The sequence below is a fragment of the Diadema setosum genome, chromosome 3 (genome assembly GCF_964275005.1).
Source record: "Diadema setosum chromosome 3, eeDiaSeto1, whole genome shotgun sequence".
Taxonomy (NCBI): Eukaryota; Metazoa; Echinodermata; class Echinoidea; order Diadematoida; family Diadematidae; genus Diadema; species Diadema setosum.
In genome coordinates, this window is record NC_092687.1 from 28,535,323 (window position 1) to 28,559,850 (window position 24,528).

A 24,528-nucleotide genomic window follows, 5' to 3' on the forward strand; every position below is an offset into this window, starting at 1 on the left:
TGTTACCCGTCGACCATCGTGATTTTATCAGCTTTTAGATAATCAGATTTTATCTTCCCTGATAAAGAACGTACCAAAATGAAATTTATGTAAAGAATTTAATTACTGCGTAAGAAAATACAGCATATCCAGATGCTGTTTTTCCACCTTTTTCCCTTCGAAGTTTCATTAAAAAAATGAAGAAAGAAAGATAATACATACAGTATTCTAGAGACACGTGAAGTTACACAAAAATAACCCAAGAATTAATACAAAGAAGAAAAACAAAAAAAAAATCGGGGGATAAAATTAAGCCCGTGAGAAAAAAGAAAATGAGAAAAGAAAAGAGAGATATCACTTGGTGAGAATGAAAGAAAAAAAAGGGAGTTAAACAAGAAATAAAGGGGTTGTTGTAGAAAGGAGAATGAGAAATAAAGCCTTTCGGAAATAAAAATGAAAAGCGAAACATACTGGGTACTAGTATGGTATGTTTAACTGTCCTTGTGCATGGTTGGGTAATCCTAGGGGCGCTGTGTCTTTGTGACCCCTACCCAACTATTATCGTTTGTACATAATGGATCTCCCCCCCCCCCATGCTCGATGGATCCAGAACATTTGAAGCATGTGAAAATTGTTTGAGTGCTTATGACCAATGACAATCATTCTTTCAAAATATTGGTCAGCAAGGGAGAAATGGGGCATTAGCTGTGCACATTGGTTTGTTATTCTTGCTGCTAAATAGGGCAAAGCATTGTCAATTACATAGGCCTCTTGATCTCGTATCCCATTCCCATCAGCACAATTGCTGGAAAAAAAATCCATGAAACATGTCATGGCATAAAACTGAATAATCTCTGGTATGTGAAAGGTACTACATCCACTTTCAGTTTCAAAATGTACTACATCCACAAAAATATAAACATGCTTAATTCATTCATCTTAATTTCATTTACCCCTTGTACGCACGATCCTTGCTAAAAATATACTTATTTATATAGGCCCAAACTATTGGAATTCCTTGAATCATGAAATAAAAAACGCCCTATCCATATATTCTTTTAAGAGGAGACTGAAGTCCTTTATATTGCAGTCGTATGACCCTACAGAATGAACTAGCCATTTGGCCTTCTTTCTCACATACTGACATACTCACTTTTTCTCCTCTCTGAAGAGTTAATTGTAATATTTTGAATGTCTGCTGTCATCTACGTTATCGCCAAAAGAGTCAAAGACTTGAATTTCTGTCTTATTCTTATTCATGCGTCCCTTCATTTCCTTGCTTTTCTCCTCTCAGGCGTTACAATATCACTTTTTTATCGCTTTTTTTTCTACAACTATCATCTGTTTCTCTTGACATGCTTCTGTTGAAGATCGCTGTCTCTATTTTGTCTTCTATTTGTTAGTCTTGTCCATTCCGTTTTGTCCCGTGCAGCCTTTTCTTCATAAGTAGTTTTGTTGTCTAGTCTTGCTTCATGTTTGTTCGCGTCTGTTAGTCTTGTCCACTCCGTTTTGTCCCGTACAGCCTTTCTTCCAGCAGTTGTTTTGTTGTCTAGTCTTGTCCTATGTTGTTCACGTCTACATGAGTAAGTGTACTTATTTGTGAATGTAATTCTCAGTGGGCTTCCAGACTTCTTCCTCTTCTTTTTTATTTCTTTTTTCCTTTTGTATTTATGATGCTTCAACAGATCTTCCCATTGATGTTATTATTGCAGATGGGCCCACATTCTACAAGCTCTGTCTTTTTAGTGGGTCTCTCCATTTTTTCGCACTTTAAGAAAAGTTATACATGTACTTCATTTCGATCACTTCTGCTTCTTTTTTACTACAATGTATAATTACGATAAGGTTCTCAATTGTTGTACATTCTTTTGATACATAATGTTTTGTTTACCTTATTCTCTGTTGTCAAAAGAAGTGTGACTTATATGTTTTGTCGAAAAAATGAAATAAACTTTGAATTGATTGAATTGATTAAAAATAAATGTACGGACCTTGATTTCTTGGAGAATTGTTTTCGTGTTGTATCACATAACACTTTACTAGGGGAAGTATCATGCCAGTCTAAGCTTCCTATTAAAATGTGATGATAAAAAAATCACGTTTTTCTCAGAACTTGAAATTATGGATGTAGTGTATTTGAAACCGAACTCTTCATATGATAATATTTTATATGTTTAATTTGATGTAGGACCTATTGAGTTATGTTAATTTCATTATTTGTTGTGATTTTTACCTTGCATGTATGTGTTACAGTGCCCCCTGAAAACAGTACTTGATTACTGACGGGGCAACCCTGTTTAAATAAAACGAAATAATAGTAATGATAGTTATGATAATTATGATAATAATAATAATACAACTTAAAAGAATAAAAAGATAAACCCGCCCCATTTCATTCGTGATTTGCCTGCACCGTATTTTACTATACACAATTGATTTGTAGCCCTATTTGAAGGAAAGGGTTTGACAGAGACGAAATTTCCAGATTTGCTGTTGAGAAAATAATGTATGTCATTCAACTAACGGCGCGGCGGTGGCAAACATAAAAGGAAGGGCGCCTGATGTAGTTTATGGTCTCAACACCTTAAGACTAATTTCTGGGGAGTGAGTTTCCACTCTCAACAATGAGATTTTGGGTGATCCAGTCATCAATCGTGGCTTCGTGGAATAATGAAAGGATCCGTATCTCTTTCAAATATATGTCACTGGGCGCACAGTCAGAAAAGGTGGTGCTTAAAAAAAAAAAAAAAAACAAAAAAAAAAACAAAAGAGAGAAAACTTGGACTGTGGGTTTTGCCCCCAAGACTAAACTCCGTCTTAGCCTTTAACGAAGCGAGGGAAATGTTTTCCGCTGGTCGTTTTTGGCTATGACAGACTTTACTCTCGGGAACGAAATACAGCCATTCGCTCCTGAGTAAGATACGTTAGACAATCATAGCTTAGTTTGTTAATTTCACTTGTTTCATGGCTATTTCATTCGTAAGTGTTTCAAATAGGGGGCACTGGGCGCCGAGTCAGAAAAAAAAAGGTTGCTTCCAAAACAGACCAGCCAACATGAACCTTGCGTTTCGCCCCCGCTCGTCGTCGGACTTTTTTACTTTCGGGAGCGAAACACACCCACAGGTCCGTTTTGACGTAGATGTAGCTCTTGAAAGATTGAATGCTTGTTAGTTTGTCATTTTTTTTTTGTTTCATTACAGAGTTATGATCAGCCAAAATTATAACTCAAAGAACGTCACACGTCCACAATATACGCTACGTTACCATACTATTAATTGTTTTGCCATGACAAACCAAAGCCATGAAACCTTTCACCAAACACGGCTAAAGAACATGAGAATGTGCTTATTAACTCTTTATGTGCCGTGTTCGAACGGCTGACTCAGTCGACGGCGTGCCAACTTTGCATATTCTGCTCAAACGAAGAAATCCGTCCAAACCGATCGATAAGTCGCCATGTGCCTCAGTACAATGGAAGCGTTTCTCAAAATCCCGTTGTTCTTACACATAGCTTCCATTTTATGAGGTGATTGACTGGCAAGTGGTGTTCCCTACTGGATTTGCGGGTAAATTCTAAGTTTCTGTCATTATTTTGCGTGTAAAAGCCATGCCTTTACAATAATGTAACAACTGGTCATTTGAAAGAAAAACAACCATAGGTTTGTCATATAATTGCATTTCCAGCTGCATTTCCAGCTCAAGGGCGCCGGAAGCGGGGGGGCAGGGGTGGCACTTGCCCCCCCCCCCCCCCCCCAAACAAAATGTTGGGGGGGCAAAACGAGTTTTTGCCCCCCCCCCCCCAAAGTGCCCCCTGTAACAAATAATTAATCGCTTATTTAAAGACCAAAATGAACAATAAAGGCATATTTCTTGTCTAAATGTTGTAATTTCATGACTGAAAATGCAAAATTTTCGCCCCGTTAGGGGCGAAAATTATAATACACTAACAACATACATCATTGTATCTATACACTAATAGTAACTTAATTATGAGTAAAGTGTATAGATGGTAGCCTCGTGTCCTCGAGTGTGCCCGCTGAAACATACCTTAAGTAAATCTTACATTTTTCATTTTCTTCTTTGCTTTCCAGCAGTATAAGAATATTTTTTATTGTTCGAACAAGCTTTTAATGAGTACATTTCAGATAAATGGCAAAGTGAAAGTGGCTCGCTCGTTCTGCCCGTACTTATAGTAAAATGAAAAGTTTTCATAAGTTATTATCATAGTCCTTCGCAGTGATTCCTTTTACTATGTTTAATTCCTCAGAAATTTAATTCAAAATGCTCTATAAAAGCGACTTTTATACTCTGTTTTTACAAAAATTCCCTACCGCGGGAGGGGGCCTATCCCCCTCCCACACCCTCCCCCCGCTCGGTCGCTTCGCTCCCTCACCGAGGATCTCACACCATCACATTATTATGTACTCCCATATAGTCCTTCCAACTGATTTTTTCAATATGTTAATTCCCTAGAAATTTGCTTTTAAATGCTCTATAAACGCGACTTTTATACTCTGTTTTTACAAAAAGTCCCTACCGTGGGAGGGGGTTTTCCCCCTCCCACACCCTCCCCCCTCTCGGTCGCTTCGCTCCCTCGCCGAGGATCTCACACCATCACATTATTATGTACTCCCGTATGTAATAATCATAATCCTTCGCACTGATTATTTTTTACTATGTTTAATTCCTTATTTTTTTTTTAAATGGTCTATAAACGCGACTCTGTTTTACAAAAGCTCCCTACAGTGTTTGTGTGTGTGTGTGTGTGTGTGTGTGTGTGTGTGTGTGTGTGTAGGAGGGGGTATCCCCTTTCCACCCCCCCCCCCCCGCTCGCTCGCTTCGCTCCCGCGCCGAGGATCTCACATCGTCACATAATGTGCCCCCGTCGAGATTTTGCCCCCCCAAAACCAGAAGTGTTCCGGCGCGCTTGTTCCAGCTTAACAGGAATCTATAAAAGTTACATAGATTTGAGAATCAGAATGTTTTCCAAAATCATATTCTACACTGTACGTTGGTGTCTCAGATACTGTGACACACAGGGGGTTACAACCATGGCACAGAAAGAATCAAATGGGTAAGATAAGTATAGCCTAAATTATACACGACCTGTTTAAGCCCATCGCCAGCGATAAAAACGAATCAACTGGAGGCAGCCTGGTGGTAGTGCCGCAATCCGGAAATCAATTAATAACACGTTCGAGTCCCACTCGTTCCTTTTTCTTCCGACAAGTTTGTTGATTTACAGATCAGCTACGAAGTTAACATATTTAATTTGTAAAGGGAGACAAATTGAAGGAACTTACACCTAAACATCATTATTCTATTATCGGAATGGCTTAGTTTTATTCTCAAAGCCAAATGGGATTTCTGGCATGAAGTATTGATCAAGATGTTCAGGAAAAGTTCATGTATAGTGCAGTATATCGAACTATAAATACAAAACCCATGCATATAGACTCACATATTCGCATGGCTTACAATACAATACAAGCACACTCTGTACATATAGGAAGAGGAAGTGTGCCTCTTAGTACACTACATCATAATGAAGCTACATGTGGACTTTGTACACTTGTACAAAAGGACAGAAGGTGGAGTGAATAACATGTTTTCGCCCGAAAAGTAGAAGAAAGAAAGTCATGATTTCCACTGAGTGACTATAATATCGAGTCGAGGAGCATTGTATTTGAAGCTCCTTGATATGGTGCAGTCTCCCGTGACACAAAGGCGTATGATACGCTACATAATATTTGAAATAACGGGTGCGGCCACAATGGGGGTAGGCCCTAGTTATGCGTTACTATTTCACACACACACATACACACACACACACACACACACACACACACACACACTCACACACACATGTGTCTATGGTGGAAACCGAAGACCTGTTTTACCCATCGAGGACAATTCATTCGTATATTACCATCCAACCGAGGACTTATTATAATGATGCTAATCGAGGACCTCCAAACATGTACCCCTAAATTCAAAGCAAGGAAAAGGAGACCATTTGGAATAGTCTGCTAACCGATGACGTCCTAGGTTCTCTGTGTGTCCTCGGTTAAAATGCAAAGTTCGTATGTGTGTCCTCGTTTTACACCATTTTGTTTGTTTGTTTGCCTTTTATGAGTAATGGTGTTAAAAGACGAAGTAAAAGAAAAGAAACAGTGTGCTGCCAGTCTCCCTCCATGTAGCTATCCTTAAGCAGCACCAGGAAAGAGGCATTCTCGTCGTCATCGAACTTCCTTGGTTGGCGACTCTCAGCAGGAAAATAACATACGGTGCTGATATGTAATCCCCACCATGAACTAAACTGACTTACTTTGATCAGGCACGAGTTAAAGCTCTATGTCACTGGGAAGGTTGCGATATACAGGATCAGCGAGACAACTCCAGGCTAACAGACAGGAGTTAACATTTCCATCAAAAAATGTGTCTGCATGTTTTGTTTCGTTTTTTGTTATGTCTTTTGTTTTGTTATGCTTGTTGTTTTTGTTTTTGTTGTTTTTGTTGCTTATTGTTTTTTTTTTTTGTTTTTCTCACTCTATGTGAATGGCTAGCAGCTAATGCGCAATCTGTAATTCGAAATGATAGAGCAGCTTTCCACTGTTGCTTTCATATCCTGAAGGCCAGTCAAAACTAAGATAACAGGCGAATATGATTTACACGTACACGATGCAGGTCAAATCAAGTTCATTGTTAAAGCAGAACACAGGTCCGAAATAACTGCACGACTTGTGCATTAACACACTGTGAATCACCGCACGACATCTATAACTGACATTGACACCTTGTAGCTTTTCATCAAACACTGGAGACACAAGACCACCGCCAACGATGTTGTTCTGTTGCTATAAAGCGAGCAAGGCAACAGAATAAGACATATAGGACATGACTGAGTGACTATGGATTGCAGTATTGTGTGTGGGTGTGAGGGTCTGTGTGTGTGTCTGTGTGTCTGTGTGTGGGTTTTTTTTTTAGTTTATCTAAGTGTACGGTTGTATTCATTGGACCATGTACAGCCTCTGGGTGTCCATATATCTCAGTGTTGGGTGTGTGCTTGTCACAAGAACAATATTATACAGTACAATATGCAAACACAATGGATATTGTACAGGATATATGACCAATATCAATTACAATAATCCACTACATGTACATAAGGCATTACGTGTAATGTAGTGAAATATATTCCAACAGATACTGTCTGCTCAACAACACTTTGTAATACTTTCGAATGTATTTTTGTATGGGCAATGAAAAGCATACCTTGTTGATACCAAGTAGCTAGCAATATCACGCAACCATGTGGATATTACTAAAACTAGACAGTGGTCAGTCAAATAACCACCATTATCGGAGATTGTAATACCACACTCTCTTCTTCATGATACATATCCTAATTCATTGTGATAGTCAAAATCATTACACAAAATGCATCATTATGTCTAGAGACTGATCTTTAATGAAATACTCTCAACGTCGTGACTGTATGCTTGAGTTGACCATTAACACATTGATTTTTTTTTTCTCAAAAAACAATGTCAAAGATGCATTGTGTTATACCACATTATTAAAGCTTAAAGCTGATCTTGTAGACTATTTTTGATAGTCTTGTAATGCAGGGTCACATAAATATACTGAAGTGGTATATTAAAATACGTGCTTTTTTATAATCGGATTACAAGTTTGCAGTGTCATTCTGACAGTTGCAATTCAGTGGACAAACAAAACATAATCATTTTACAGAAAAAATAATGTTTTCTTGCATGACAAAGAAGTAGCAGACCGAGTTAAAAGGCGTGATCTACCATTTGCAGATGAAACATAAATCCATGCAGCTTAAGTATCTTGAACATATGAAGAAGGAAGTTAGTTTCTGAGCATTCTCCATAGTTAAACGTCATATAGACTTTAAATAGCACACAAGGACAGAAGACATCTTGAATAACATGTTCCCTCAAAAAAAAAAATATATAAATATATAATTATATATATATGGGTGAGAATTTTGAACGATGTACAATTGCCAATTTTCGTACCTTATGACATTCTTTCCCATAGAACACGCCAGAATGATCTAAGAAACCAGATTTTTTCATGTCATCTCAAAGATTGGTAAATTTCCTTTCAGGAAATATATGGTTTGGTTGACTTTTGCCTGATATTTTTCATTTCACAAGGACTTAAAGCGTAAAAATACGGTAAAAACGCTATTTTCACAAAAAAAAAATGTTTTTCAAACTGATGATGTGCATGTTTAATGGTACGTGGCATCTAATATCTGACCATGTTCTGGATCTGACATATCATGGGTATGTACCACAAAATTATAAGAACTTTATGAGCACGTATAAAATTACAGAGAACAATTAAAATATCAAAGTCCTAAACAGACGAACGTCCGTGATGCTTTTATTTCTATGGCTGCTGCAAATTCTACTTTGTTGTCCCTACTGTAACGTATACGAAAATTTGGTGTTCCACCGAATGAACATATCCTGCAAAAATTGTACGTCTGCTGGCTGTACATGGGACGTAATATTTTTTTATGCAAAATTATACTCAGTTTTCGTCACGGACGTGCATCCGCTATTTTGTAATAAAGATCGTAGCCCATGAAACGTTATTGGCGATATTGTTCCGAGTCGTAATCATCTAAGATCTAGCAACACGATAATATGTTTGTTTTGAGTTTCTGTCCATCCTTTGTCAAATAGGAACCGAAATTATATTTTTAGACGAACCTCCAAGAAAAAAACAACGTCCGTGATGATGAAAACGTTTTCGAGTGGGACACCATCTTGCTTTGATGGCGGAGGTGCATTTTACCTTTGGCTCTCTAGCCGAGGAGCTGCATGCCATTTTTGGAGCGGACTGAGGTTCGTCCGCAGTTTTTTGGACCATGCAATTCACCAAAAACCAAGCAAATAATTAATATTTTCTCTGAAAATTCACCTCCTGATCCCCCTCTGAGCAATACATATGTTGTAAGGATGTCAAATTTCTTATAATTTGCATTGACAATACATTTTCAAAATTTTGAAAGAGTTAGGAAGGCTACGTACTCTCTGCCGATTAGTTATCCGTCCTGGAACATGACCCTAGTAGTAGAACGAACGTCCGTGATAATTCCAGAGAACGTCCGTGACGTATGCAATCCCTCCGATAGGGATAACTTGTCCCGAAAGTGTCCTGTATTCTTTAAAACTTTTGGCTCCAATAACGACAAATAAAGTTTTACAAAGTAGAAAATGAGTTTAGAGCAGTAGTTTCAGAATTTTTAAGGCGTTATGTGATCATGATGAACAAACGATTGAAAATTTACTCACAATGTTACGCTTGTTTTCCCTCTAATTATACAAAAAACAGCTAAACACTTAAAACAAAGTTATAGGAAAATTGAATTTTGCGTAATCTGTAATTTCTGTGCGTTTACATTTCTTTCTAATGAGGTTCTGGAGACAATTTGTACTGTTACAGGTTCTGAAAGTTTCGCTCACGGACGTTCTGTCCGAGAAAGGAAATTTCTGACAATTACAAATATATCACTGCACATAAGATTAATGTTAGTTGAAAATATTACCAAATCACCGAGCCGCTCATACCCGAAAGTGAATAGCGTTCAGCACTCAATTTACCTGTAATAACAAACGGAAATCGTTTTTTTCACGGATGTTCGTTGTTTGAATAAGTCAGTGGATTACATAGTAGGAGAAAGAGGATCAGTGCCACTTTTTAGTGACAGGTGCTCTAAGTGTTTATCTTTTGAGTATGGTAGCTGCCGTCTCAAACAGAACACATCCAGTTTTTGGTCTCCATAACGGACGTTCGCTGTAATTGTCATGATATTAAATGCCTTAAAGGCATAATTTACCATTTGCAGATAAAACAAAAACCCAGCATCAGTGCTTTAAAATAGTTCTAAAATATGAGTTACGGATAGAAACAACCATTGTAAAAATTTGAATCAGTATTATCGTGTTAAGTATTGCTAAATACACAGAATGTGAACAATAGCTATAATAAAAATGTTTCCAGACTAAACCGTCTACAGTTATGGTTTATTACGAAAAATACTGATATCTCCTTATATTTTAGGTTTGATTGCAAAATTGTTATATGGTAGGATGTTTTGTGATACAATAGACCTACACATATGCATCAAATGTGATATCTTGATTTTTTTAAATCACTGCTTCCAAAGGTAAACTGGGCCTTTCATTCATTCTTATTTTTCTCTACATGACGATTTTTCTCTCATTCCCTCAATAGCCTGAACATTCTGCGACCAAACAGAAAACAAAACAAAACAAAACAAACCAGAACAAATCCGAAAAGTGCTACGCAATCACATTCAGAATAATGACGGAAGAAGTCTGTAATGAGCATGTGTTGAGTAAGAAACGGAAAAGTTTCAAAAGGACGTGGAAGCAGTTGAACGAAAATGACTGAGAAACAGAGAAGGGATCGAGCTCCAACACACAGAGAAAAGAAATGCCAGTGCACTCCCGTTATACCAAATTCCTCTGGAGAAGTTTTTGTTTGTTTGTTTATGTTTTTTATTCATCGAAATGCCGTCACAAGCGAACAAAAATCATGCAGTATACAATTATTGTCTGATGAAAACACACAATTCCTCCGTTTATCATCACATGGTGTTGTTTTATACTCATCAATGAAAAGCAATATTCATTTGTAATTTTTTCCAAGTTTTTTCTTTTCATTTTAAATTTAAGAGACAGAGAGATCGTCAATTTGTTTGTTGTTTTGTGCTTACTTTGAAAACACATGTTAAAAAAAAGTAATGATTAAGAATAGGTTTCAGGTTGCACTTTGATACGTTCGCTCTTCCAAAGTTTCGTTACTCCGATGTCCAAAGGTTTGTTATTCCAGAATGGAAAAAAAAATTGTAGTTAATTCAGGAGGTTTGTTATTAGAAATGTTCTTTGAAAAATAGATATTAAGGATCATTATTTTTAGGTCCGTTCTTCTAAAAGTGGAATGGGCCTGATATTCGTTTAGGTGAAAACGGTTATTATGAGGTTTTGAAATTGGAGGATTTTAGTTGTTAACTTGTTTCTCCACATTTGGATAAGCGGACATTATTTTTCATGTTCCAATTAATAAGCCTTTCGGTTAACCTTCGGAGATTCCTATCATTTACCGAATAAAAAAGCTTCATAATTATACGAACTCTATCAACTTTCATATTGACAAACTGTATGAACAACGAGCCTCCGAAATGACGCGCTACAAAAGGTTTGTTATAACAAACCATATTGTATGATATCGAAGTCACAAACATCCATCCAAGTTATATGGACTTATTGTGTCTTGTTATGACGAAACTTCGCAGTATCGAACCTATTATCATTTCTGACTAATATAATAACACAAATTCTCCTCGGTAACAGTGTGTAACACAAGGAGCAAACACAGAGGGATTTCTTCCTAACGTGTTCGTTTGCCCTCCCCAGCTAAACTTCGTATTTCTATAACGGAGCACATTTCTGTTGTTTTTCTATATTAATTCTTTGTCATAATTTTACCTGTGATCATGTTCGTTATATAAAAAGCAAATTTTGCATTGTAGACTTTATATAACAAGGTAAGGCCCTGAATATTTACTTCATGATAACGAAATTTTGATGAATATATTCGTTCTCAAGGATGGACTACGTCACTGAGATTACACGTACGTTTGTACGTTCATTTACGAGAGATGGAAAATTTGTTTTCTTTGATTCCTCAGTATGAGAAGATAAACAAGCTTATATAATTGAGAATTGGTAATATCTATTCAGGATTTTGCAGAGGAGTTTGTTCTCGACATGAAATTGCTGTTTGTTGTGAGTAGAATGCGCTTCCAACTCAAGAGAGCTGCATTGTTCAATATCTTGTTTGTTCCGAACGTCCGTGAGCTACATGCGAACCTCCGTGATGAAAACTATGCTACGTTTGTTGGGTTATAGAGACTGCCCAAATGAGATACATCTTAAAGGGATTGTATAGTTTTGGTTAAGACCTAATTTCGGGTTTCTAACATTTTTTGGTGAGATAATGAGAAACCTCTTATGAAATGTGAAAGAGCATGTAATTCTATGAGGAATTCAACGTTTATTTGATGAAAATTGGCTGAGATATCAAAAAAAGAGCGGTTCTAATAAAGTGTGGGACCCACACTTTATTATGATCGCTTTGTTTTACTTTGTTTTTTGACGTTTTAGTCATTCCAATCCCGATTTTCATCAAATAAACTTTGAATTCCTCTTAAAATGGTATGCTCTGTACTATATCATAAGTGATTTCTTGGTATCTCGCAAAAAGTTAAAAGCCCAATTTTCATCTCCACTAATACTGTACCATCCCAAAAGGTATATTATTATTTGGGAGTGAGGATTAAGGCATGGGATAGAGAAATAAGAGGTGAAAATATTGAGTTTTTGTAAAATGCGCGTAAAGTTAAGAAAGTGCTTAGCGGAAGAGCAATATTTCCACAAAAATTACGAATTTAGTTAAATCATCAGTTGTCTACCATTACGTACAGGTTAAGAGTACAAGCTTAATATTCTGCAATCACGTACACATGTCCCTTAAGATATTTCGTTAGGATTTTGAACTGAATCAGATCTTTGGAAACTATGTTAAATGGTATTCAAATGTATGTGCAGTACTATTCCTCACGGACGTTCGCTTCTCTGGACATGGTAAACTTCAGCGGTGAATAAAAACTTGTTCCTCTGGGAAAATCCTAGTATAATTGGGTTCATACTAAAGCTTGAATTCTCTTTCAGGTAAGATGAATGATTTGGAGAATTTCCTACTTTTTAAATTTTGCCTTGTTTTGGCTCAATTGTACATCGTTCAAAATTCTGACCCATATACACACACACAAATGTCACAATGAGCACAGTACCGGGTGCAGTCTCCCGTGAGACAATAATGTCAAAGGTGTAGTGACGGGACTCTTTCGACAATGACGAAGCTGATTTTGAGGTCGCCATTTTGAGGGGTAGAGCACTCTTTCACACACGCAACACACACAAACACACACACCCACACACACACACACACACACACACACACATACACAACCAGCAAGTAAACACTAACGCATACAAACCAATTATGCATATAGAATATGTTTACACCAGATTATGTTTTTTTTTTTTAGAAGTTGAGTTAGAAGTCATTACAATACGCCAAGAGCCATAAGCTGACGAGTGGCGTAAAGGTCATTTGGCATATCATTAAGCATTGAGTCTTACTTGCAATTCCTACCAACTGCAGGTCGTTCAATAGTTAAGCATATGTTTAAGACATTGCTTTTCTTAAGCCTCCCTTTACATGACTTCAGTCCAGCCATGCTCTTCCGAACTGTTCGCTGAGCAGGCAGCATTTGATGGTGATTCCCCACTCATGGGATTTGTAAATCATTGATGCCAGTAGGGGATTTTTTTTTTTTTTTTAAGATAAGATTAGACAAGATGATGGGCATATCACCTAGAGGAAAGACGTTTCCAGTAAAGATTACAAGCTGCTTTTTGTAACTCCATTGCTATTTTCTTAGTTTGTTTGTTTTTGGATGCGTTAAGCTGTTATAAGGCAGAATAAAAGATTCAATTCAATTAAAAGCAGTACGAGGGAAGAGGCACTCCCAACATCAGAAAACTTTGATTTGAACGTAAGTCTTCACCTCGTCTCGACCACTGGCAGCAAGGAATATACAGTAGAAGACCAGCTTAACGTAGCTGAATATGGGCTATCCAGCCATCACCTTAGATGGAAATGAACAAACAAACAAACAAACAAGCAAACAAGTTAAGGATAACTTTATCGATGGAAAGTCTTTGCTGCTACTCCAGCTGCTGATAAGTCGTCGAGACCAGTGAGACTCTAAATTCCAACCAAGAACAACATGAAGAACGTTAGGACTTGATATCTTAAATCTGTTGACCCTCCTTTACACTTACATTACGTTTCAACTAACTAAAACCAAAATGTTTCTATACTAAACAGCACATAAACATCCAAAGACAAATAAAAATAGGAAATTAACCAACAGCTAGATATCCCAGGAAGACAACATAATATATCAAGGTAAACATGTGCCTACCTTTATGTTATATGGGTAAGTAAATGTGTAATATCGTTAATGATTTATTAATGCATTTGACAAAGGAAAACAAAAATTTTTACTTTCAACATCCTAGGTCTACTTACGATATACAAGATTATAGCAGCGTGACGATACCAAACTAATAGATATAATTTTCATTCAGAAAGAGTCGCTGCATTTTTTTTTCTCACTCTATGTGAATGTGGATGACTAAACAGGTGATAAAAATATCCTCAATTTGAAATGATAAATTAATTTTCTACAGCTGCGGTCATATCCAAAAGGCCAGTTAAATATGTTACACGTAAATGATGCAGGGCGAATCAAGACCATTGGTGTAACAAAACACAGGCTGCACGACTTATGCATTAACACACTATGAATGTCCGCACGCAGTTAATGTTTACATCGACTCATTGTAGCTTTCTATCAAAAATTAATCAAAGCTGCAGTCCACATAATGTTGCTCTGTGGCTACATAAAGCATGGAGGAAAACAGCTCAATAGACATAGCAGACATGACAGACTGACTTTTTAATTAGTACAGTGTGTCCGTGACTTTGTGTTTGTCCAGGGGTATACGGGTGAATATGTATGTGTACATTTGAATGTGTGCAGCCTCTGTGTAAGCATGACATGTACCTGTGTGATGGGTGTGTGTTTGTCACAAGAACAATGTTATACAGTTCAATGATCAAACACAGTGGATATACACCTAGCAAAAAAAGTAAAAACTGTTTTGAGGTCATATTTTTCAAAAAATATTTTGATGATAATCAATATTCTGTAGGGTATTCCATTTTAAATTGATTGAATTTTGGTATCAAGATGGTAGGTCAATAAATGGACCCTTTACGCATGACTGAACACATTCGCTTTTGTCTTCCAGTGCACAAACGTAAAAATTGACATTTGTTTCTTTGGAACTGACCTGAGCAAAAAAAAAGTTTAAAACAATGAGAAACATTAATGAAATGGCAAAAAGAAGTTTTTGTTGTCTTTTTTTTTCTTAAAATACCTAAAACATCATGGTGGCAAACTAAAGGGGGAAATGAGAATATTCTCTAAACTCAACCTTCAAATGGCACAGAGAGTAAGGACACAAAGATGATTAAATGAACACAATATCTTTATTTTTCCTGTTGATTCAGCAATTTAAGAATTCATGAGACAAATTATGAAATAAAATATTTACAATGCTTTCTTATTTGAGAAATCAATTCAATTTCTTGATTATATTTTTTCTTCTCTCTGTTTCATGAATTTTGATATTACAGAAGATTCTTCTCCTTGCACCATTATTTCAGCCTATATTACTAATTTGGGCTTCACAGATACTAAAGAGGTTATAACTTCACTTTTGCAACGTAATTCAAGTTTGGAATGTGCTAATTGTTTTTCTTATTTTTACATGGAAAATATTAATGAAGTTTGCGCATAAGAGGCAACTTGTTCGTTTTTGGCAATTTTATTTTCGGCCTTTGAAGAGAAAAAACAAAGGTTTTCCCCTCATGCTTAAAGAATACCTTTTTATTGACCTACCAAGTGATAGGCAATTACATTACTTTTCATATGATATTTTATACATAAAATTTTAACAAAATCTTCTATGAGATAGACAAACTTGAACAAAAAAGTGTTTACTTTCTTTTCTTTTTTGCGAGTGTATATTAGATGTGGCTTGTTACATAATGTCAATTACAATAAAAAAAAAAGAAATACGCCACTATGCATCTAAACAGTTCATGGAGACGATTATGTGAACTGTAGGGAAATTGTATTCAAACAATTTTTGTTTGGTCAACAACATACTTTGAAAAGTATTCCTTTGTCGGCATTGCAAACACATATCTTGTTGATACTATGTAGACAGGACTACAACTATGTAGTAAAATGGCACAATTTTCGAGGATTTTAAAACAACTGTCTCTTTATCAGGATGCATAACAATATTCCAAGTCATCCTCGATGAACAAAATTATTACACAGTGTACAGATGTCGAGAATTTGAATTTTGATCAAGTACGCGGCTTATGTGGTGGGATGATTTTGTACATAGACGATTAAAATATTGAAATCCTTCTCTTTTTTAATACTTTTCACAGAGCGTGTACTTTTTTTCTATTCTTTTAAGTGGGGGAGAAAATTCATTTGTATTGTATTTAACACTAGCTTAGAGCATTCTCCTGTAGAATCTGCCTGTACTATAGCAATCCACGGCTGGAGACGTTTGGTAGTTAGGTGAGGCAGTTACATGTATGTGAGTAGCTAAAGAATTGAACTAACATTGTTTCAGTAAGATTCAATCTTTTCAGTTGCGCTGTGCAAATGAAATGCAGTGGTCGACCAAATAATGATGTTTTCCTTAAAAAAAAAAAGTGTCTTCCTGCATTATCATGAAGAAACATACTAAGTTTGAAGTACTAAAAAGTCTTTTCCGTCTGACCACAGTCATGGCTGTCCACCGTCTTGACCTCCTCACCTCCTAATTATCCAAGAGGGCCGCTCACTTTATAATTGACTTTTATTGACTTTTTATCGGGTACCTCGAGTCCGTGATTATTTGCTTGTTTGTTTTTCCATACAGTGCATATTGACAATTATTTCACTTTTTGTACCTCAGCAACCATTCCAATGCATCCCTCCTTTAGGTTTTCAGTAACTGTTTTCTATGTGCAAATTTACATGTATTATTTCTGTTACTGAAGTAAATGAAAAAATGAAAATGAAAAAAAAATGATATATAAACATACATTTAATGTATGTTTATATATCATTTTAATGTAGGCAAACGTTATAAATTTGAACTTAAACTTCAAGTTGAACTGCAATGTGATATTAACACAATTCTTAGCCATAGCATAATGCTTTCCTGTACAATAAACATATCTCTTCCTCTCCCATATGTTCCCCCCCCCCAAAAAAAAAAAAATGCAACGATGTCTTCCGTGACGAAACCTTTAAAAGTAGTGAATCCCTCAAAATCAAATATCAGGATATGAAACTTTCACTTATTACCCACGTCTTACAGGAAATCCCATCCAATTTGCTTCATTGGTCTAAGAGAAATGAGGATTTTTGTAAAGCATGTCAAGAATCCTTTCCCGTCAATTTCTGTCCTTTGAAAAAAACACATAAATATGCAGTTCCAAGAGCATCCACGTGCTAAACTTGGAAGAAACAGATACATGCTTTAGATACATGCTTTAGAACAATACATATTTCTCCGTGACTACTTTGATTTGATTTGATTTGATTTGATTTGATTTGATTTGATTTGATTTATTGGTTCCTGTATTATATCATTGCTTTTGCAGATACATACACATATATCATATACATTGTTGGTACCATACATATAAATGGATATACATTGTACATAAACATTAAGTGCTAACAAGGTAAGTTTCTTTTTACCTTTGGAATGTACAGCAATACAGTTTCTTCATTGCCTTTACAATGTACAACAGAACATATGAGTGATGCAATGAATAACGCAGAAGGGTTACAGCTTATGCATTGCTTGATTTGCATGCAGCCCTCGTACATAATACATAACATATAGGAAAATAAGGGGAGGGATGACTTGCATAGAGATAGGATAGGAGAAAGGAGGGAGGAGAGGTCTGTCTGCTTTCACTAATACACAAAGTTAGATCACCTGGATCACTGAATAGTAAAGCATAGCAAAGTATTTTCTCACCGAGGTACAGGTGAACACTTACAGGTCATGGTCGGTTACATAACATTACGCAATAAATTCTGAACAGCGATAATTCAACAAGGGAATTTCATATACGATACAATTGCAATGACATTATAAGATCACTGATATCCAGAAAGCAGCATTGTCTTTACAGCTTTCTTGAAAAAAATACATAGACTTTAAAATTCGAATTTCTGGAGGAAGATTTAACCAAGTTGAATAATGGTAAGATATTATGTTCTTAGGCCCTGAAATAGCATTCAGACAATTTAATCACATTGGAACTTATCAATGTGGAAATCTAATTGTATTTTTTTTTTTGGGGGGGGGGGAGGGGGCATATTGTACATTATACGCATTTGTCTATATTCATATTTTATACCCATTATATCAACGTACGCGTATAAAGGTTGTATCCTACATATTTGTGGAAAAAGTGGGTGTTCATAGAGAAAAAGACAAAGAGCAGAGACAGGCAGTTTCTCCATCTTTTATACACTTGTATCCCTGTACACCTTGGAGACTCCAATGTAAAACAATGCATCAGATAAATCGTCGAGATACCGGCTAAAGACAAGGAAAGAGTAAATAGCATGACACATTCTGAACTGTGTAACATAATAATAATTCATTAAGTTATAGAGTCAACGGAATCGTTTGAAAGCTCACCAAAAAACAAAGATTAAAAATCACGAATGTAAAGCCAAAAGAAAAATGTAAAACATCGGACACAAGCCAGGAGGTGTCATAAATAAAAATACCCCCGCCCCCCCCCCAAAAAAAACATTAATCGATGTTGATGAAACTGGCACGGTTCGCCATATTTGAAAGGTAGACTACTCTTTCACACACACACACACACACACACACACACACACTTTGTGTCTCAAAAGGGTAGATTGTATGATTACAGTATATGCTCGACTGTCGCCTTTTCTTGGAAATACCCCCCACTCAGTGAGTGGCAAGATTTTCTTTATGTATCTCTTTACCTGGGGCCATCTTCCTCGTCAAGCTTAGCTTATGATGATGGTCCCCTGCATTTCATTTTTATCATCTCCTATTGCTTCCTTTCATATATGATATTAGTTCTTGAAAAAAAAAATGTATGTAAGATCCAAACGTTACGAATATTAGCTGTGTAAATGGCTATGTAAGTATTTTGTGGATTTGTGGATTTGTATTGATTTTGAAATGCAGAAATAACTAGAAATGTCGCTCTGGCGACTGGTATGCCTCCGCCATAATGCATGATTTTCCCAATAGGTCTAGATAGTACATGTGGACACTGTGTGATTACATTTTCACAAAACTGGCAAAATATTGGAATGACAAGTTTGTCACAAATGTGTTGAATGTTCACCTTCCTTGACGTATGTTTAATTGGATGAATAAGAGAGCATGTATCTAGGGATTTAAGGACTTTAACTTGACTTTGACCCATTCATACATTTAGGCATTGAGTAATTTTCAAGGTACAGGTGTGGAGAAAAAGTGCAATTTCTGAATTGAATAGTAAATTGTTACCATTTTCATCTGGCCCTTGACCCTAAAATTCATAAGATAATTACTTTCAGGTAGAACATGCATAATATGTACTAAGTTTCAAGGTAACTTGAGCCACTTCCGAGACATGGAGGAAAAAGTTAGCTCAGCACTTTCACTTGATCTTTGACCTTTTGACCTTTGAGGCAAAAAGAGAAAAAAAAAAACTTTCCAAAGAATTTCTATTAGGTTACACACGCATACACCAAGTGTAAAAAAATAACCCTGCTGGCATTGCATAAATATGAGGGTAATAGTAAAATTTTGAAGTCTTGCACTTGACCTTTGACCCCTGACCTTTGACCCCATGAACCCTACATTCTCTAGATAATCACTTCCAGTCAGTACATGTATATACTATGCTCCATGAAGATACCTTGAACAATTTTCCAAGGTACGGAGAAAAAAAAGAAGTTTTAATATTTTTACTTGACCTTTTGACCTTTGACCTTTGACCTCATGACCCAAACTTTCAACAGAGAATCTTAATTGGGTAATACATGTATACACTAAGTTTCAAGAAAATATCTTCAGGCATTCAATAGATATGGTGGAAATAGTGAAATTTTATGTATTTGACCCTGACCTTTTGACCTTTGACCTTTGACCTCATGACCCAAACTTTCACCAGAGAATCTTAATTGGGTAGTACATGTATACACTAAGTTTCAAGAAAATCTCTTCAGGCATTCAATAGATATGGTGGAAGTAGTGAAATTTTATGAATTTGACCCTGACCTTTTGACCTTTGACCTTTGACCTCATGACCCAAACTTTCACCAGAGAATCTCAATTGGGTAATACATGTATACACTAAGTTTCAAGAAAATATCTTCAGGCATTCAATAGATATGGTGGAAATAGTAAAATTTTATGTATTTGACCTTGACCTTTTGACCTTTGACCTTGAGCATGTGCACCCAAAAGTTGATAGGCACAACTTCACCCCCTAATACACATACATGCCAAGTTTCATTAGGATACCTCAACAGGTTTCGATAGTTACCTTGTCCACAAAATTCATTACGGACGGACGGAAGGACGGACGGACGGACGGACGGACGGACGGACGGAAGGACGGACGGACGGACGGACGGACGGACGGACAACCCGAAAACATAATGCCTCCGGCACCACTTTGTGGCGGAGGCATAAAAACTGAACTGAACTGAACTGAAAGAACTGTAGTAACTGTGATCATGTTTGACCAGCTTATATATTGGGGACCATGCGTGATGAAATAGGCCTGACTAGTGTGCCTAATACATATATATGTATGTATATATATATATATATATATATATATATATATATATATATAGTGCGAGAGATAGTTCCCTTCCTAAATGTGCGCGGTGCCTCACTGTTTGTAGCATATATACTGAAAGAAATTAGACTGAGGCGGAGGTTGCTCTCGATCTTGAGTCTCCCTTGTATTCAGTCAAGCTTTCGGCCAGTCATTAGGCCTTCCTCAGGATCTACCAACAGAAGTTATTATCTGAATAACCTGATGTGTCATAATATGTAATGCAATTTCATATAATACCAATCTGCTGTATCATTTCCTTTTATACACAAATCAATCATTCAATTCAAATCAAAAGTCCAATCTAACCTTATCTATCCGTCAAAATAACATCGTAAATCCATAAAATATATGAATAGATTCTAATATCAAACTGCTGAAATAAAATCACCTTATTTTCTCATAATTCTAAGCATAGCAAACAAAATTATATACCAATAAATTATGTTCATATGCCTGTTTGCATTGCATATTATGTATACATATACACATACATGTACACACACACACACCCAAGCAAACACACACACACAACTCCGCTTGAATTAATACTAAATCTAAATCAACATATCATGTATATATATGTATATATATATATATATATATATATATATATATATATATACAGATGAAGAGTTTGTTTGCAAAAACCGATAAGTCCATTTGCCAAATGGAGATATTTGCGATTAAAGGTCAAGAAAAATAAAGAGAATAATAAGAAAAATTTTGCTTCTTTTGACCATAACTTCAAAAATATACCATTATATGTAGTGACCAATATATCATTTAAAAGGTATTATTTTGTACTTTATGACAGAGGTCGTACTTCAAAATCTTCAAAAATGGACTTATCGGTTTTTGCAAACAAACCCTTCAGATATATATATATATATATATATATGTATATATATATATATATATATATATATATATATATATATATTGACAGCAAATCTGCTGTCAATAGATTTACTGTCCTTGCACCGCCCCGCCATGTTGTGATTAAGTCCTTATATATATATATATATATATATATATATATATATGTATATATGCTATGGGGAAATTTACAACTGAAGTCAGATTTCCGAACTTTCTTTGCGGAAATCTGACTTCAGTTGTAAATTTCTCCATTATTTCTTCACTACACAATACATAATTGGTATAAATAGAAGGATTATTAAATTCTCTTTGAAATGATATCCCATTCAAAAAGGCTGTACTCAAAAGTGTCTGATAAGGTCTGCATTGACAAGTTGCAAAATGAACAAGAACGGTCCTTATGAATGAGAATGGTCGAGAATAGGGAACACGTTGTTTTGTGTTATGGCTTTTGCTCTCAATTGGTCAGCCATGAAAGCAAATTTCAATGCACATCTTAACTTCACATGACAGGCGATTTTGAAAGCTCATCAAGTTTTATGGTTGTACATCATGCCACGCGAGAGCAATGCTCAAAAAGCCCGCACCGTATATTGAAGCTGAGATGCTTCAAAACGATGTGGTAGAAAGACTAGATGTGAGCCCTGGCACCAACACCAAATAGAAACAAAAATTCCGAGCAAAACAGGAGATGTCAAGGACAGACCGAGGAGTGGAAGTCCGAAGATCACAACGGACAGTAAGACCGCTACATCAGGGCACTTGCCCTTCAGGATCGCAGGCGAACGTCACAGCGTATCAAGCTATGTTTTCTGAGAAGATACAATTCGAGGTTTTTCGATCAAACTCTAAGATGCTCCACGATGCCCAGCTCCGAGCAAGAAAGCCTAGCCAAGAAACCAGCCCTGACTGTTCAACAGATTAGCATGTGCGCCTTCGTTGGTGCCGCGATCATCTCCGCTGGAACAGGTATGAATGGCAGAATGTGATGATGTTCAAGGACGATTAACGTTTCTGCCTCCGGAAAGCTGGTGGGCAAGCTAGGGTGTGGCGTAGACTGGATGAACGTGTTGACGATCGCTGCTAGCATCGAGCGCGTCACATCATTCCGATGAGGGAGCGTGATGGTGTGGGGAGGGATATCTATTGCAGCAAGGACAGAGATCATGGTCATCGATGACAACCTCACCGCTCTGCAATATAGGGACAAATTTCTCCAGCTGACTGCCCGTAGCTACGGAATATTGGTGTTGACGTAATCCTGCAAGATGACAACGCAAGACCATATAGAGGGAGACTTGTGCGCAACTTTCACTAGAATGGACTGGCCTGCATGCAGCCCCAACCTCAACCCCACAGAACATCTTTGGGATCAACTTTGCCGAGCTGTGGGGAAGAGGGTCACAAATGCAACGACATTGGCAAGACTCAGTCAGATACTGGTTCACGAGTGCAACGCCATTCTGCAGCAGCGAATCACGAAGATAATCAGCAGATGAGGACACGGTGCCAGGCGGTGGTGCAAGCAAGCACTTAGGTTGTCCACCAGATACTGAGCCCCGTTCATGTTCATTGACACTATAAAGACAAAGTAAACATAAGGTAAAGACAAATTAAAGACAAAATGAAAAAAAAAAATAAAGATGAAAATCCAATAAAATCAAGACCATATCATTTCACCTCTTTATATCTTTGTTGTGATTAATGTGGCGAGGTTCTGTGAGATAAAATGGTTTGAGTCATGCTCGTTTGTATGTGTATGAAGTGTAAGTGTATTTGTGTGTGTTTGTTTTCGTGTTTGGTTGAACGCATACATGTTTCCCTCTATAGAAATCATGATATTACAGTAAATGAACACACACAAAAAAAAGACACAATGAGGAACTCACTCATAACGAGGAAACTACATTAGAGACGTTAAATATTGGGCAATTTGACAACTTTTGAATTCTGACTTTACCTCGTATTTGTAAGCTTCGCACCTCCATGTAAATGATTGATAATCATAACAATTATGGAACAATTTTTTAAAAAAGATTTAAACAATCTTTGTATGATAGTAAGCACAAATAAATCACTTTTAAGGAAATATATGAGAAATTATTGATCAAAATTAGATTTGCAAACTTTTCGAGGAGTATATATATATATATATGTATATAGACATTTATACATTTCACAGATAATTTTGCAAATATTTCATCCAAACTATACACCAGATCGCTGAATTTCAAGTCTGAAAATGCAAAAATTCCTTCGCGTGGGAGAGGGTATTCCCACTCCCACATTCCCTTTCCTTCCAATAATCTTATGGCATTTGCAAGCTTTCAAGCATTCCGAAAAAAAAAAAATCGCGCCAGATATCTTTCACCTTAATGAGAAAATACTCTCTTGTGCGTGTGTGTACATGAGTTGCGTGCGTGTGTGTGTGTGTGTGACAAGTGTGGACAGGAACAGGTCTCAGATGAGTAGAGAGAGTTACCATGCATGCATGGATGGGATTAGGGATTGGTGCTTAGGGTGGATTAAGGTCATGGTATATGATTTTGATGAAAAACAAAATGAGGGTCTGGTTTGATTAAGTGATTATGCTTTCATTTCATATCTTTATAGGATTTTTAAGTTTGATCACGCTGATTATTTTTTTTTATGTTTATATTCGTTTCAATCTGAAAGCGATGGTGACATCAAACGAAATTCAATTGACAATATCATTTTTAAAAGAGCGTGTGAGCGTGTTTCATTTTGAAAATGAGCATGACATTAAATATCATAAAAAAGATATCATAAAAAAAGTGTCAGGGCCGGATCCAGGAAAGATGGACGCCTATACTTAAAGTAAATGCCTCCCATTTTTTCTTTTCATTTCTTTTGTTTTTGACCAAAAAAGGCCCTGTGTGCTCCCCTAGATCCGCCACTGTGTGTGACAATCCTCTTTCTAACCCTTGCGAAGTTAGGCCAGCCTTATTACACGGAATTGAC